The sequence below is a fragment of the Nematolebias whitei genome, unplaced genomic scaffold (genome assembly GCF_014905685.2).
Source record: "Nematolebias whitei isolate Nwh7 unplaced genomic scaffold, NemWhi1 Nwh_scaf_552, whole genome shotgun sequence".
Classification (NCBI taxonomy): Eukaryota; Metazoa; Chordata; class Actinopteri; order Cyprinodontiformes; family Rivulidae; genus Nematolebias; species Nematolebias whitei.
In genome coordinates this window covers 8692-14108 of record NW_023619097.1, presented here as the reverse complement: position 1 = coordinate 14108, position 5417 = coordinate 8692, and the positions used below count along the sequence as shown (strand labels likewise).

The following is a 5417-nucleotide window of genomic DNA, read 5'->3' as shown; positions in this document are numbered from 1 at the left end:
CACTCGTCCACACTGAAACCAACTCATTTCAGCTCCAACAGGGCCAGACAAACCTGGGAGGGCATCTCTATATTCCTGAATAAATCTGACAGAAACATTCAATACTCCAAAAACAGTCCACAAGCAGTACAGTACATTGAAGGATTTGAACAGTGAATGTTTGTAGTTTTTGAGATGAGTGTTTTTCTGGACTGGAAGTGAGCAGGGGATGTAAGTAAACTTTAATGTTTTTGGAGTGAGATATTCAAGTGGGCAGGCGTTACACCATGGAGAAGAACAGAGGGAGTTTTCTTTCTTGTCTGAGGCAGTGAGCATCAATCCTGGCAAGTGGAGGAAGCAATTTTATCCACCACAAGGTGCAGTGGCAGAGCCAGGGGGTGGCCAATGGTGGCCTTGGCTGCCATAGATAAATCTTTGTCCACCCCAGTCATTTGAGGAAACTGCTTTCAATCAATATAAAAAATAGAAAGGATAGTTTCTTTAAATGATAGGGGTGGCTGGTATACATAAATATATGGCAGTGGCCATCTTGGATTTTAATGTGTCAACCCAATATTTTAAACGAAACTTCCTTACTCCTAGATGCAACCACTCACCAAAAAGGAAAAAAGGAAATGTGGTTGGACGGACAGACCAACAGACAGACAGAGTATATATAAAATTCCCCTTTCTCACTCGGCAGCATCTAGTTCTCAGCAGAGCTGTAGAGAGACTGGTTATATACGGTTGTAATTCAGATTCTCCCTTGTTCTGCTGGGGGACTTCAATGATCACGTGGGCAATGACAGTGAGACCTGGAGGGGTGTGGTTGGGAGGAATGGCCCCCCTGATCTGAACCCGAGTGGTGTTCTGTTATTGGACTTCTGTGCTTGTCATGGATTGTCCATAACAAACACCATGTTCAAGCATAAGGGTGTCCATATGTGCTCTCGGCACCAGGACACCCTAAGCCGCAGTTCAATGATCGACTTTATCGTCTCATCTGATCTGCGGCCACATGTCTTGGACACTCGGGTGAAGAGAGGGGTGGAGCTGTCCACTGACCACTACCTGGTGGTGAGTTGGCTCCGATGGTTGGGGAGGATGTCCGTCAAACCTGGCAGGCCCAAACGTATTGTGAGGGTTTGCTGGAAATGTCTGGCAGTCTCCTGTGAGACGGAGATTTAACTCCCACCTCTGGGAGAACTTTGAACATGTTCCGGGGGAGGTAGGGGACATCGAATCCGAGTGGGCCATGTTCCGTGCCTCTATTGTCGAGGCGGCTTACCGGAGCTGCGGCTGCAAGGTTGTCTGTGCCTGTCGCGGTGGCAACCCTCGAACCAGGTAGTGGACACCGGCGGTGAGGGAGGCTGTCAGGCTGAAGAAGGAGTCCTATCGGGCCTTTTTGGCCTGTGGGACCCCGGAAGTCGCTGATGGGTACCGGCAGTTCAAACAACATGCGGCTCAGGTGGTTGCTGAGGCAAAAACTCAGGCATGGGAGGAGTTCGGAGAGGTCATGGAGAATGACTTCCGCACGGCTTCGAGGTGATTCTGGTCCACATCTGGCATCTCGGGGGGGAAAGTGGTACACCACCAACACTGTTTATAGTAGAGGTGGTGTGCTGCTGACCTCAACTCGGGATGTCGTGGGTCGGTGGGCAGAGTACTTTGAAGACCTCTTCAATCCCACCGGCACGTCTTCCACTGAGGAAGCAGAGCCTGGGGACTTTGGGTCAGACTCGCCAATCTCTGGTGCTGAGGTCACCGAGGTGGATAAAAAGCTCCTTGGTGGCAGGGCCCCAGGGGTGGTTGAGAGTCGCCTGGAGTTCCTTAAAGCTCTGGATATTGTAAGATTGTGTTGGCTTACACGACTCTGCATTATTGTGTGGACATCGGGGGAAGTTCCTCTGGATTGGCAGACCGGGGTGGTGGTCCCTCTATTCAAAAAGGGGGACCGTTTAGTGTGTTCCAACTACAGGGGGATCACGCTCTTAAGCCCCCCGGTAAGGTCTATTCGGGAGTTCTGGAGAGGAGGGTCAGTTGGATAGTTGAACCTCGGATTCACGAGGAGCAGTGCGGTTTTCATCCTGGTCGTAGAACAATGGACCAGCTCTACACCCTCAGCAGGATCCTGGAGTGTGCGTGGGAGTTTGCCCAACCAGTCTATATGTGCTTTGTGGACTTGGAGAAGGCGTTCCACCGCGTCCCTCGGGGAACCCTGTGGGAGGTACTCCGGGAGTATGGGGTACCAGGCCCTTTGATACTGGCTGTTAGGTCCCTATATGACCGGTGTCAGAGCTTGGTCCACATTCCCGGCAGTAAATCGGGCTCGTTCCTGGTGAGAGTTGGACTCTGCCAAGGTTACCCTTTGTCTCCGATTCTGTTCATAACTTTTATGGACAGCATTTCTAGGTACAGCCAAGGTGTTTAGGGTATCCGTTTTGGTGGCCTTAGGATCGTGTCTCTGCTTTGTGCAGATGATGTGATCCTAATGGCTTCATCAAGTTGTGATCTACAGCTTTCGCTGGAGCGGTTCGCAGCCGAGTGTGACGCAGCTGGGATGAAGATCAGATCCTCCAAATCCGAGGCCATGGTCTTGAGCCGGAAAAGGGTAGAGTGCCCTCTCCGGGTCGGGGAGGAGGTCCTGCCCCAAGTGGAGGAGTTCAAGTATCTTGGGGTCTTGTTCACGAATGAGCGAAAAATGGAGCGAGAGATCGATAGGCGGATAGGTGCAGTGTCTGCAGTGAAGCGGGCGCTGTACAAGTCTGTCGTGGTGAAGAGACAGCTGAGTCAAAAGGCGAAGATATCAATTTACCAATCAATCTAGATTCTTACCCTCATCTATGGTCATGAGCTTTGGGTTGTGACCAAAAAAACGAGATCTAGGATACAAGTGGCCGAAATGAGTTTTCTCCGCAGGGTGTCTGGGCTCTCCCTTAGAGATAAGGTGAGAAGCTCGGTCATCCAGGAGGGACTCAAGAGTAGAGCCGCTGCTTCTCCACGTCAGGAGGAGCCAGTTGAGGTGGCTGGTTAGGATGTCTCCTGCATGCCTCCCTGGTGAGGTGTTCTGGACACGTCCCACCGGGAGGAGACCCAGAGGAAGACCAAGGACATGCTGGAGGGACTATGTTTCTCGGCTGGCCTAGGAACGCCTCGGGAATCCCCCGGAAGAGCTGGCCCAAGTGGCTGGGGAGAGGGAAGTCTGAGCCTCCCTACTTAAGCTGCTACCCCACGACCCGAACCCAGATAAGCGGAAGAAAATGGATGGATGGCTGGATTCAGATTCTCTGCCCTTATTAAAATCTAACCTTAAAACTCACTTTTTTCAAACTTGCTTATTCTGTTTAATGTCATTATGTTTTCTACCATTAATTGTGTTTGATTTTATGAATATCTGTCTTTTATTGTTTTTATCTTTGTATTTCTTGTTCGGTGACCTTGAGTGATTTGAAAGGCGCCTTCAAACAAAATGTATTATTATTATTATTATTATTAATATTATTATTATTATACCTAGTGTGCCATCTTTCTCCAACAGGCCAGTGAGTTGGTTCATCACAGTGTGTATGAACACACTCTTGGTCGCTGCCCTGATGCTAGGACAGTGTGAAAGGGTACTCCCCAGACCGTCCAGCAGGGGTAACTCTTCAGGACAATAGACAGTCACCATGTTTGGAAGTGTCCTCTCCTCACTGCTAGGGTCCAGCAGCCAGCATGCAACCTGTGGAAGAAATCAGTCACGTTTTTCTCTGATGCCTTCATCCTATGGCTTGTAGCTAAAGATGATCAAATTGATTCAAAATGCAGAAAGTACTGATCATTGAGAGCACTGCAGAGGAAATACTGTACATGTTTCAGAGTGTGAATGTGAAGATGTTAAAGTATCGTGGAATCTAATATAATCCCCATAATTATTTATTTTATCTAATGATTATGTAGTCTTATTAAAATTAAGCACATCTCACAAAAGTTCACTATTCTTAAATATTTTTTTGAACATTCAAACATTTGATCCTCTGAACAGTAACTACCCACAGATGAATGATAAATATTTAAACACAATAAGCTAGAAAAGTAGTTTTTCACTTATTTAATGAACAAAAATACCTGTCAACAAGTTTATAACATTGTTTAGTAAACAATAAGACCCTTCAGTGTTTATTTTAAATCTCCACAGGACAAGTTTGTTTAATCTGGGCTTTGATTTATGTATTTTTGGTAACTTAGTATTTCTTCTTTTTAAAGTTATTGCATATGATGCAGAATTCAGTGGAAGCAGCCCCGTCTGAAAGACAGCAAATCACTGCAGACCATAACACTTCTACCACCATGCTTTATTGTTGTAAAGTTCTTCTATTTAACTTTATTGTCTGTCTGCAGTAAACATGTCTGCGGTTACTTTGCTCAAACAACTCTGTCTATAATGTCCAGTTTCAAACTGTAGTTCTGATCTGAGCTTCATGTTTTTAACCAACATTTTGTAAATTTCAACTTTCAGCTCCCTCTGTTTCAAGAAAACCTTTGGATTTTATTAATTTCTTGTAGGATCCTTAGGTGCTCACAACCTTATTTTTCTACAGGTGATAGGAAGCTATTGAAGACATTCCCATGAAGACAACTATTTTATGGAGTTTCTTGTTGGTCATCACGCTGCTGGCAAAAACTAAATTTTAGTCCATTATTTCTTTGAATAAATTTTCTAATTTAAAAGAAAGTTGCTGAATATATCTAAAGCTGTAAGAAATATATAAAGGATTACCTTCTATAAGTATTAGATGGAAGGATGGAGTGCACATGTAATCTAATTCTTTGTTTTCTCACCTTCAGGTCTTCACAGGTTCCCTCCAAGCTGATACCACAGCTCAGAACGTCTTGTACACCTTGATGATGTCATATGTGACAACCACTCTTCCTTTGTCACCAGCTGATTGGTGGCTGAGACAGACCTTCACCTGCTCCAGCCTTTGACTTACTGGCAGCTCATCATCCAGTGGAGGAGGAGCCAGGCTGGAGCTCAGACCTGATGGGTACCAGACAACTTTAACAACAGAAACCCTTTGAAAAGTGTGACCCTACATGTATTAGTATCCGTTGTTTGTCAGTACCTTTGCTCTGCTCCTGCTGCAGACAGATGTAACATGCACCTCTTGATCCCCAGCAGACAGACAGCCCGATCAAAACGAGATCTTCATCGTCTCTTATTGGAAACCCATCAGTCAGGTTAGGCTTCGGATGAGATGCTGATGCTGTGCGAGCAAACAGAAAAAGAGACAACATTCAACATTTTATAATCTGTGTTGCACAAAACAGACATCTGCACATACAGTACTCAATACAGCCTCAATGCCACGTCGCATCGAGGCAGTGATTAAGGCAAAGGGATTCACAACCAAGTATTGAAGATTGACGTATCGTTTTGAAAGTACCACATTTTGATT

At 46.0% G+C, this 5417-nt stretch overlaps 1 long non-coding RNA gene across 1 annotated transcript; it reads right to left on the bottom strand.

The window, feature by feature from the left end:
- Positions 1 to 3608: 3608 nt before the first annotated feature.
- LOC119429342 lies at positions 3609 to 5135 on the bottom strand. Its single transcript, XR_005187762.1, has 3 exons — positions 5085 to 5135; positions 4801 to 4999; positions 3609 to 3700 (listed from the first exon to the last, which is right to left on the bottom strand). It is a non-coding gene; the product is annotated as an uncharacterized LOC119429342 (long non-coding RNA).
- Between the last annotated feature and the right edge of the window lie 282 nt (positions 5136 to 5417).